The sequence below is a fragment of the Bidens hawaiensis genome, unplaced genomic scaffold (genome assembly GCF_021521415.1).
Source record: "Bidens hawaiensis isolate Kalapana, Puna unplaced genomic scaffold, B.hawaiensis_p1.1 tig00000296_1, whole genome shotgun sequence".
NCBI classification, from domain to species: domain Eukaryota; kingdom Viridiplantae; phylum Streptophyta; class Magnoliopsida; order Asterales; family Asteraceae; genus Bidens; species Bidens hawaiensis.
The window spans coordinates 4,457,319-4,469,675 of NW_027491024.1; positions in this window are offsets into that span (position 1 = coordinate 4,457,319).

The following is a 12,357-nucleotide window of genomic DNA, read 5'->3' on the forward strand; positions in this document are numbered from 1 at the left end:
AGCTTCCAGCTTAAATAAGTGGCTTGTCTCTAGAATAAATAAATGTGTTTTGTAAATTAGGGTTTATCTTTATAAAACTTATGTTTGTATAAAAATGGGTTTTATTACCAGTTTATGTAATAAGAATCATGGTGTTTTTATAACTCTGATAATATTTCCTAACTATGGTCCTGATGAAATATTCCCCTGCAAATTATCTTAAAAAACATTGATATCACCACTCAATGTTCACGGCATCCGTCCAGGGGTATAGGGGTCGGGGGCCATGATAGTTGCGGACTCATCACGGCCGTGCCCAACTAAGCACGACCGTGTTAGCCTATGTTGTACGAATTGATAATGAGCATTTAATGCAACATGACAAAAATTGTCAACATGGTCGTGTTATAGGCACCTGAATAGCCTCTAAATTGAGTGCTCATCTTCTTCATTTAATACACATTCCAACCTCATTTACTCCACTTCAATCACCTCTTTTCACCACCATTAATAAGGGAATTATCCCTTCCATCCAACCCTTGAAGATTATGGAGATTAAACTTTTGGAAGAGGTCATTAAAATCAAAGATTAGTCATCTAAACTGTTTAGATTGTTTCAATTTGATCATGTTTGTATCTATTAATTTGATGATTAACATTATGTTTAATATTAGCTAAACTTTCATGGTATCATCTTGGTTTATAATGAATTTTAATTAAAGTTTAATAATGATAGTTAAACACATGATCAGTTTTTAATAAATAATGGTTATGTTGATTATCACTTGATGAGAAATGTTAAAAATACTCTTAAATACCCCAAGTGCCAAGCTTTATCTAACACCCGTAAATTTTCGATCGCCTTTGAACAAGTGTTTAGTTTGTATATTTTTGGGAATCAAGTTCTTTCTTTTCGTTTCCAAGTTGAGAGGCCTTGGGGTAGTTTTTAGAAGTGGGATTATCTAGCTTTGGGAACAAGTTAGCACACCTTGCAAGAAGAAGGACCATTTGTGGAAAACCATGAAACTTGTTATTATTTGGCCGCCCTTCATGTCTTGCGATCGGGATCTTTGAGCAGCCCTCTCACCTGCGTTTTTTTATTTTTCCAGTAAATCCAAGGATTAAATAATCTCCTTCCAGGTTAGTATGATGGTTTAAATCATCCTTTTCATCCATAATCCGTTCGTATTGCTTCATAATCGATCATATTCTTCATTTAGGTCATAACCGGGGGCTGACCTAGTTCAATTTCAGGTTTGTGTTATGTGTTTGTTGGTGGTATAGAGGATTGGGGATGTTTGGATGAGGAAGGGTTCGATCAAAACAAGATTCCGGCGATATGATGAATGGATCACCATTTTTCATTGATCTGCTCTCATCTGTTCTTCAAATAACCTATCAGCCGCCATTTGATGTTCTTGTAAGTGAATCAAATTCAACAACTACAACATTTGTTGTTGAACTGGCAAATTAAAGAACGAAGGATTCACCGGCTGTTTTGGTTAAAAATTACCGAAGCAATAATTGAGCAAATTCGTTAAGTGAGGTAGTGTGCTTTTCAATAGTGAGGTGAGTGATGTAGTAAACGAATGCGGTAAAAGTAAAGGTGAACACAGCGACGTAGCAAGGAAAAACCTTAAATCCTTGTGAGGATCCCTGGAAAAAAACCCCGGAAGGGGAAAACTATCCCATGCCTTAATTTATTAATGTAAAATGGTGATTACAGCTTGAAAACTAGTTGAGAACTAAAGCTAAGTACAGTTGTGAATATTGAGAGTGTAGAGTGTTTCCTATAACGTTTGCAATAGCCTCACTTAAATAGAAAACGAAAATAACAATAAGTCCTACAAATCCGGGAACCCTAGCTGCCATGATCATTTGATGACTTAGTCTTCATCCCACGTGTATTTCAATTGTTTCTCCAAGATTTTAGGTAGAATGAGTCATCTAGCCTTTGTAGACCGTTTATGTCATGCGTATCCTACAAGCACAATATAAATATAACAAAAATAGTCAGTTAGTTCAGGATCCTTCAACTAGCTGGGAATCGTAGCTCTTAGAGTAACTGTTAGGATCACGTTGGGGGATAAAATGACCCTAACAATTGTCCCGAAAAATGTTACAACTGTAAACCACTAATGCCCATCTGTCACATTTTTCCCACATGATAACAATTTTGAATTTTGATGGCCTGAGGTAACTTGATAAAACTTAGCGCAACTTCCGAGGCTAGTTAACCGCCTTTCATTTAATCCCGATGAGAACACTATAATTACTCTTGATTTGTTTAAAATCTACATTCATCTTCCGTCTTCAGGTAACTTCTCCCTTTCTCTAGTTTAGAGGTTCTCCTTATTTATCTCTTTGTACCGATCATAACCAAAAAGCGATCTTGAGACTCCGCTTCTAGCAGTGTGATAAACCCTGATTTCGAATGTCAACATATCCTCACCGAGCCTGATTTTGAAACATGCACTTTCTTCGACCTTGACCTATCGTATCTTTAGTCTGGTAATGTTTTTACCGCTGGATCCAAGTTTCTCCCTTACGACAAGACTCTCCGTTCTGACTTTATTTCTAAGAAATGGGTTGGCTTTCTTGCTTATCCGTTTACCATTGGCTTAACATACCTTTTCCCTCATTTCATTGCTCGTTTCTCCAAAGTCATCGGCATTAGCTACATTCAATCCATGCCAATGTTACGGGGTGTTCTGTATATGCTCAATAAGCTCATCACAAGTTGTAATATCGAATTGCAAATATCTGATTTGGCCGCTGTCTATAACCTCAGAACCCATGGCTCTAGTCGTTTTGTGCTTCAATTAAATCTGGCCAAGTACCCCTGACCCTAGAAACAAAAGAAACGACAACACTGGTATAGGATATTCTTTTTCGTCCAAAGGGATTCAAATCCCGGGGCGTGGAACTTTCTTACCAATGGATTAAGAAGGGTAGGAAAAATATCTAGGATTTTAAGGAAGAAAGGATATAATTGATACTTATCTTATTTTTTGTCTGTGATTTTCAATGAAGTTTTCTAATCTTGTGACTCGTACGTTCGTCGCTCTAAAGAGGATTCCTATTATTTTGGGGATTCCCAAGGTAGAACGCTCCTTCCGGTTTGAGGTCTTGATTTCTTGGAATCCGAGCAATCATCAAATGGAACTAAGTCAGCTATGATCATCATCCTTATCTTTTCCGAATATTTGGGGTATTGTTGTCTTTAGGGTCTTGATTTTGGGTCATAGCAGGCCAAGGACTAGGTTTGAACGATCTGGACATCTTCATCTCTAAGAAGGAACATGCATTGTAGAAGTCTCCAAGACGCTTCCTCCAGCTTTCGGACCAAAGCTTCTATTTCCAAGAAGAGGAAAGCTATTGAGGCATTAGGAACCACTGGCAACTCAATCAACTTTGACAACGCCGAGCCATTCCTCATCTAGGTTAGGATCCTACAACTTTTATTAGTCGTGGGTAATTATTATACTGATAATACAATTTTATTTTTGTAGGGTCTCCAACATTTGACTAAGATTTATCGAGATGCTCTCCGTTCCACGAGATTGAAGTGTACAAGCTGAAAGTGGCTGATCTCAACAGCATAGCCGAGGTTAAGCCACTCAATATTAAAAACACGACCAAGGAATTTGATCTCTTGAAGCAGGATCATGCTGACCTCAAGGTTGTTCATGCTAAGGAGCTAAATGACTTCAAGACCCAACTTAGGATGCATGCCGCTCATTCCATTTGTTGTGCCATGATCAAGCTGATATATGAGGCTAGGAAGCCCGAATTTGATGCGTTTTCTTGGGATCTTGAATGTTTAATGGCGAGGAAGGTAGAGAACAGGGTCGAACTGGGCTTAGATTCTGAAGAGGATCCCACATAGTCAAGCAACGTTGTTGAGGTGAAGGCTGCAGATGCTGAGGTGAAAGATGGAGATGGAGATAAGGTGGTATAACAAACCACAAAATAAATCGAAGAAGAAGTAAAGAAATAAAAGAAGAAAATTCCATCCCACATTGGTTGAGGAAAGAAAAGGAGAGGCTTCCACCATCGTATAAATATGAATGTAAGTTCTTGTCCCATATCGCTAGATTATAAAACTAGTGAGCTCTTTATAAGAAAGAAAACTCATATGTTAATATTCTTATAAGACAAATAACAACTAGTGGTCCTAGCGGAGGGTGCGAAGAACCCGAACGCGCACGGGCACGGGCTCGGGCGAAGTGCGACGGACGCAATGTGGTGCTTTGATGGCGTGATGTACATAAAATTATATATCTTTTCGGCATCAAATAATCTCTAAAAACTGCAATTTCTATCAAATAACATAGCACAAAAGGCTACTTATCATAATAAAATGTAATTTCAGGTGAAACCAAGCCCCAAATGAAGAAACAAGCGAAAAGACGAAGAAAAACGGAAGAAAACACAAGAAAAACAAAAAGCACGCCCCAATGCTTCAAGAAACACGCCCCCATGCTTCTAAACATTACAAAAGACAAAAATCTACAAGAAAAGACAAAAATTGGGAATAAAAGCACGGGGCCGTGCTCCTCAACCACCGGGCCATGGTCGTCTACAAGAAAAGACAAAATAAATTTGGCACGTCATAAAAATGCACGGGGGCGTGCCTACGTAAGCACGGGGCCCTGCTTATCACTCCAGATTGCCTATAAATAGTGGCTCATGTTGCACTCATTTGGTGTGCCTTGAAGAGAGTTCTATCCTATTTTCACTTATAAAAACACACTCTAGCACTCACATTGAAGATCTAGTGAAGAGTTTGAAGGCTTGGAGGTCATCACCTGTAACGATTCCGGCAAATCCAGGTATACCCTAGCCGGTATATACTATTTACGTGTTATTTAATATTGATTATATGAGTTATAGCACATTGATACGAATATATATGGTTCACAGTATGAATCATACTCAATTATATAGTGAATCGTATTGGAATTACAATTAATCAATGATCGGTTATTGAAACCCGAACGGATCGGGAATTACATTATAGACAATGTATATAATGTTTAGTGATATTTACGAAGTATTAATGCTTCGGGATAAGTAAATTATAGCACAGAAAAAGGATTTCGATTTATTAGTACGTCGGTACGCTAAACGAAACCTTTAACACCAAACCAAGCAAGAGACGATCAATCAAGCCGAAAAAGATGCGTAATTATTAATAATATGATGTTTTAATGTCATGGGTTAAGTTTTTAAAGTTTTTAAGTCGGTTTTATGTAAATTTTATTTTGACCCGAAAAACGACCATTTTAATTTCGTTTCAAGCCGAATTTCGAGTTTAAACGAGAAACGAACTGAACCAGATTATCCACAACGTTATCCGGATTACGGGAATCCGAGTGTGTGGTTAATATTGAAGTGTGGGGGCCCACCCCAACCTCTCACTTGGCCGATCGGCCAAGTTGATAATATCACACAATTTTTTTCTTTTCTTTTTATTACAACCCATTCACTCAAGAACAACTCTCCCATTTTCTCTCAAATCCCTCTCATATCTTTCAAGTTTGCATCCAATTTCATCATATTAACCAAGATATTGGAAGGTATAAGCATGTTATATTGCATAATCTTTGATTTTATTTACTTAGTTTGAGTTATTTTTGCAAGAAACAAAAGGATTCCAAGTGACATATGGGTGAAAACCCGAGATGGAACCAATCCTTGCACGATCAAGGGATGTATACAAGTTATACAAAGGATCTTGATCCAAGTAATTAGTTAAAAGTGTTTAGAATGAATTTTTACGGTCAAAATAGTTGTTTTGATGTTCTAACCGACACTAGGAAAGAAATGGCTTGATTGTTGGTATAGTTTGCTTGGTGTGGTGTTGTTGTGCTTGTAAGTGTTGTATCTAGCGGCTAGCAAAGGCTAGAAACCGAGATCCTTGTGATCTAAAGCTAGAAAACACAAGATAGTTCGGTTTTTGTGTGTTATGAAAAAATGGACAGATTTACGTGTGCTTAGAGTCGGGTCACGAAATTTCACAGAAATGATCTACACATGAAAATATGAGATCTGTGAATTTTTGGTAATTTTTGGATAAAATATGAATATTTGGTGAATTTAATGCTCGGTTTTGGCCAAAAATAGTGAAAAATAGCAAAACATGATGAAAAATTCCGGAAAATTTAAGATAAGCTTTTTATGACATATAAAAGTCACCCACAAAATTTGAGCTCAGTTGGAAAAGTCTAAGTAGGCTTTTCGGTGAAACGAGTTCTAGGGCTTTCTAGCTCGGTTTTGGGTGAAAATGGCTTGAAAAATAAGTTTTAAATTCTGGAAAAATTCCAGGGAGTTATGAGGATGATAAAGATCATCCCAGAAAAATTTGGGATTTTTCTAAAGTGTTTTGGTATTTTTGATATATTTAGTGTTTTAACAAGATTTAAAAATAGATAAATAAATGTAAATGTAGGAAAATATATCTGGGAAAATTCCAGAGAGTTATGAGGATGATAAAGATCATCCCAGAAAAATTTGGGATTTTTCTAAAGTGTTTGGTATTTTTGATATATTTAGTGTTTTAACAAGATTTAAAAATAGATAAATAAATGTAAATGTAGGAAAATAAATCTGGGAAAATTCCAGAAAGTTATGAGGATGATAAAGATCATCCCAGAAAAATTTGGGATTTTTCTAAAGTGTTTTGGTATTTTTGATATATTTAGTGTTTTAACAAGATTTAAAAATAGATAAATAAATGTAAATGTAGGAAAATAAATCTGGGAAAATTCCAGAAAGTTATGAGGATGATAAAGATCATCCCAGAAAAACTTGGGATTTTTCTAAAGTGTTTTGGTATTTTTGATATATTTAGTATTTTAATAAGATTTAAAAATAGATAAATAAATATAAATATAAGAAAATAAATCTGGAAAATTTTTACAAAATTCCTTTCTGTCAAATTAAGCTTTGTGCAAAATTTCAAGACCCGAGACTAATCGGGTAATTATTTGTGCTAAAAAGAACATAAAAACAAGTTTTTAAAGCTTAAAACGTGTAAACCGGCAAAGTTCGCATAAGCGAGCTGACTGGTACATGAAAACTCTAAAAATAGACTATTTCATAAATCTAAGTAAATTAAGTAAAAATAAATCATCCGAAAATAATTCGGATGATTTGGGTAATTTTACCCGATTTTACAGTTTCCGGCACCGAAATACCGGAAATGGGCCCCGCGGCCAAACGGGGTGTCAAACCGAGCTATAATTTCATCATCTTAACTAAATTGACTGTCAAACTCTAAGCAATGTCAATCTGAGTCCTTAGAAGTGTCACGGGGTTAACATTGTCCCCGAATCGAGTACAGTACTGGGTTAACAATGTTCCCAGATGTACCGATTGATATGTAATTAAGTTATGGGAATTATATAGTAACGACTAGATATTATATTACAGATCCAGGCACGTAGCTGTTCCTTATATTACTCACCAACTCACAACAAGGTGAGTTTTCACGAGCCCCTTTTTATGAATTGTTTTAATGATATTTTCCCGGGGTGGAAAACATGTCTTATTTAAAGTATTTAAGTACATACCGATCGTATGGAAATACTTGTACATTTATATATATATGGACTGATGCATAGAATATATAAAATGTTTATAATGTGTTATTGTTCTGGGGTAACATAGTTCCCAGGGGTTACATTGTTCTGGGGTAACATAGTTCCCAGGGGTTATTATTGTTCTGGGGTAACATAGTTCCCAGGGGTTATTATTGTTCTGGGGTAACATAGTTCCCAGGGGTTATCGTTGTTCTGGGGTAACATAGTTCCCAGGGGTTATTATTATTCTGGGGTAACATAGTTCCCAGGGGTTATTGTTGTTCTGGGGTAACATAGTTCCCAGGGGTTGTTATTGTTCTGGGGTAACATAGTTCCCAGGGGTTATTATTGTTCTGGGGTAACATAGTTTCCAGAAAGTTATTGGAAATGTTCTGGGGTAACATAGTTCCCAGCATGATTATATTGTTAATAAATGATTATTAAAATGATTTGTCAGTGTTTATTTAAATTAGTGAAACTCACCAACTATTCGTAGTTGACCCGTTTTCTTTACATGTTTTCTAGGTATGCCCAAGTTGGAATGATTGATATGTGCTTAACTATCTGTGCTACCTGTTGGAAGCTTGCTGCTCTATGTTTTGTAATGAATTTATTAATGTTTTATTGGTAATATATGTGTGTAACACCTAGACAGTAACGCAACTCGCAACAATGTAATATGTTATAAATTAATGTAGTGGTATTTTCTTTATAAGCAATGCTGTTGATATCAGATGTGTCTGTTGCATCCCGTGTACGTTTCCGCTGCGGTTACGGGGTGTTACAGAACTTGGTATCAGAGCCATTGGTTATAAAGAATTAGGATGTCTGAAAAAGATACCTAAAATATAACCAGTAGCTCAAGTATTATAGGATCTGAATATCAACTAATAATATATTGTGACGAGATCGGGATGAACTTGGATGGACAAGTGGGTTATTATGGTCCGGAACATAATAACAGACTTGTCTGCACGAGGAAATTCAGGGGAAGTCACGGGGGACTTAAATAGGTAAAATTGGCAACATATGTGTAAATATATGATAATATTATTATGTGGTAAAGTTGTATAAATAAGTATGTGTTAATTTAATTATGAATTACACTACGAAAAGGACTATATGTTTGTTAACTTGTGTGCAGGTATAATGGCAAGAACACGTAGTGTGTCGACGGAAGAGGACCCGGAAGAGGCTAGTTCCGGGGCCTCTGGAAGCCCAAGTGTAGCACCCAGCTCCGAGCCTTCGGAGGCTAGTCATAGTATTTCTAGACAGACCACCCCAGCTAGGAGTGCTAGTGTACCCTCCCCTGCTAGGGTTACCAGGTCTCCTACCCCGCCCGCACCACAGACCGCCCCGATTCCCCTCAGGCGCGGTCCTCGCCTCACGGCGCGGATCAGTGCCCCGTATGTTCCGCCCACTGTTACCCCACCCAGATCCACATACCACCGGGGCGAGTCTTCCCGCCCCCAACCCGAGCCTGCAACCCTACCTGTGTGGGGTCTGCCAAGGCAGGAGCGGGACTTGGCGGCTTGGCTACGTGTTCTCACCGAGCAGGTGAACGAGCACTCTGCCGCCCTGGTCGTGGGGGTACAGAGGCGGGCGTACCTCGGGGACAGCATACTGGACCACCAGTATGCTATCAACCAGTTAAAAAGGGAGTGCTCATACTCCCACTGGTTGATCGACCAGATGGAAACCCGAATGCGGGTTATGATGGCGGTGCTGGTGGTGCTGGTGGCGGTGTTGGTGGGGTTGGTTTACCACCATGTGTAGACGTGTTGGGATGGTAGAATCTTGAACCGCTTTTTGATACTCCGTGTAAGTAGTTAGTGGTGATACTAACACGGAGTGAATCTTGTTTAGTTATAGTACAACCACTGGCCCATAGGGGGTCTCTTGTAGGGCATATCATTATCGATACTTTTGGGTATCATTCAAGCACTGACCCCTTTGCGGGTTATGTCGAGATGATACCAACATAGGGCCCTTGTAATAAAACTAGTTATGTAATGTTGACTGAAAGTATGTAAATTGATGTTTGTGTAATATGAATCAATGTTTACTAATGAATGAAATATGTATTGTGTTTTATATTTTGAGATGGTATTGATTATATATATTTCTTTGATGATTGTGTAGAATGGCACCGAAACGATCAACGAAAGTATCGGAAGTAGATGTGAGCCGTTTGATTGCTCAATAGTTGGAGGCGGCGATACCGGATATAGTATCGCGCATCGCCGCCAGCATTAATAATTCGTCTAATCCAACCCCTCCGAGCAATCAAACGCCCATAAATAATGGCGGGGAACATAATGCTAATCCTCCACCTACCGATAACACTATGCCGAGTACTGACGCACCGCCTACGGTGGTCGCTACCGACAGTAATGGCCCTATCCCTACTGTAGAGACCAACCGCACTGGACCATCCAGGGGTTGTTCAATCAAGGATTTCATGTTATGCAAGCCTTTAGAATTTAACGGGTCGGAAGGACCGAATGGGTTAGTGAAATGGTTAGAGAAAATAGAATCAGTGGTAAATATCAGCAACTGTCCCGAGGATTGTGTCGTTAAGTACGCCACCTGTACGTTCACAGACCATGCCTTGACATGGTGGAACACCATAGTACAGACTCGAGGTCAGGCGGCGACGAACCGCATGACCTGGGCAGAGCTTAAGGATCTTGTTTTGAAACATTTCTGCCCAAAGAATGAATTGCAGAAACTGGAACATGAGTTGTGGAACCTAGAGATGCATGGGGCGGACCACTTGGGATATACCAACCGGTTTAATGAACTGTCACGATTAGTGCCGTGGTTGGTCACCCCAGAGTCAAAAAGGGTGGAACGTTATATTTGGGGACTTACTCCAGTAGTGAGGAGCATAGTTAACGCGGGAGGGCACCAGACGTATGAGGGTGCAGTGACACAGGCTGGTATTGTCACGTATGATTTCTTGAGGAGCGGATCGATAAAGGCGACGGGAGAGTCGGCTGGGGGAAAGCGAGGTACGTATGACAATAGGATCCGAGAGAAGCAGCAAAACAAGCGAGCTAGGCCCGCTGCCCAGAGCTATGCCATGACTAGTTCGGGCGGAAGGCAAGAACCGCAGAGGGGAACGTTTCCTAAATGCGGGAAATGTGGTTACCACCATAGTGGCGTGTGCAAGGAGGTGGTGTGCCACCGGTGTGGCAGGGTTGGACACTACGCACCAAATTGTAAGACAAATCTGAACAACCTGAACCGTCAACCACAACCTATTCGGGCGCAACCATTTAGAACTCAACCAGCCCGACAGCAGAACCCGCAAGGAAACCAGATGGTGACCACTAGCCGTGCTTGCTACGAATGCGGCAGCACGGATCACTTCAAAAGGAACTGCCCGAAACTGAATCAGGGAGGAAACGGGAGACAACTCGCGGGTCAGCCATCGTCGTCCAATCCGGCGCGAGGCCGGGCATTTGTGATGGGAGCGAACGAAGCGCGCCAGGACCCCAGCGTAGTGACAGGTACCTTCCTCGTCTCTGATCATTACGCTTCTGTATTATTTGATACAGGCGCCGATAGAAGTTTTGTCTCCGTTAGATTCCTTTCGATAGCAAACCTTCCTACTGGTGAAACCATAGAACCCTACACAGTAGAGGTCGCTAACGGTAAAACCATGATAGTTAATCGGATTGTTCGGAATTGCCCTTTTATTCTAAGCGAACAATCCTTCCTGATTGACTTGTTACCGGTAGAATTGGGTAGTTTTGACGTGATAGTGGGAATGGATTGGTTGGCACGTAATAGGGTAGAAATAAACTGTGAAAAGAAAACCGTCAAGATCCGGGTGTCGGATGACGAGGAGGTATTAGTCCAGGGAGAAAAATCCGGCACCATGATACCATTTATATCCCACCTCAAGGTGTTGAAATATATACGTCAGGGATGTGTGGCGTATCTAGCGAGCCTGACGGCCGCTGATTCTGAGGAAAAACGGGTGGACGATATTCCCGTGGTACGCGAATTTCCACAAGTTTTTCCAGAGGAACTTCCTGGATTACCGCCAACCCGACAAGTCGAATTCAGAATCGACTTATTACCTCAAGCCGGCCCTGTTGCTAAGGCCCCTTACAGACTTGCACCGTCCGAGATGCAAGAACTATCCAACCAGTTGCAGGAATTGTTGGATAAGGGATTTATACGTCCCAGTTATTCCCCGTGGGGTGCACCTGTACTATTTGTGAAAAAGAAGGACGGAAGCCTTCGAATGTGCATTGACTACAGGGAATTGAACAAATTAACCATCAAAAATAGATATCCTCTTCCCCGAATCGATGATTTGTTCGACCAACTACAAGGTGCGAGCTATTTCTCAAAAATTGATCTTAGATCGGGGTACCACCAAGTTAGAATTCAAGAGGAGGATATCCCAAAAACCGCGTTTCGGACTCGCTACGGCCACTACGAATTTTTAGTTATGCCTTTTGGGCTAACAAATGCGCCGGCGGTGTTCATGGATCTCATGAACCGAGTCTGTAAACCCTATCTCGACAAGTTCGTCATTGTATTTATTGACGATATTTTGATATACTCGAAGAGTAAAGAGGAGCACGAGCAACACTTAAAGTTAGTTTTAGAGCTCCTGGATCAGGAGAAGTTATATGCAAAATTCTCCAAGTGTAACTTCTGGTTACAAGAGGTGCAATTCCTCGGTCATGTTATAAACCACAAAGGAATACACGTTGATCCGAGTAAGGTTGAAGCTATTAAGAATTGGCAAGCGCCTAAATCTCCGAAAGAA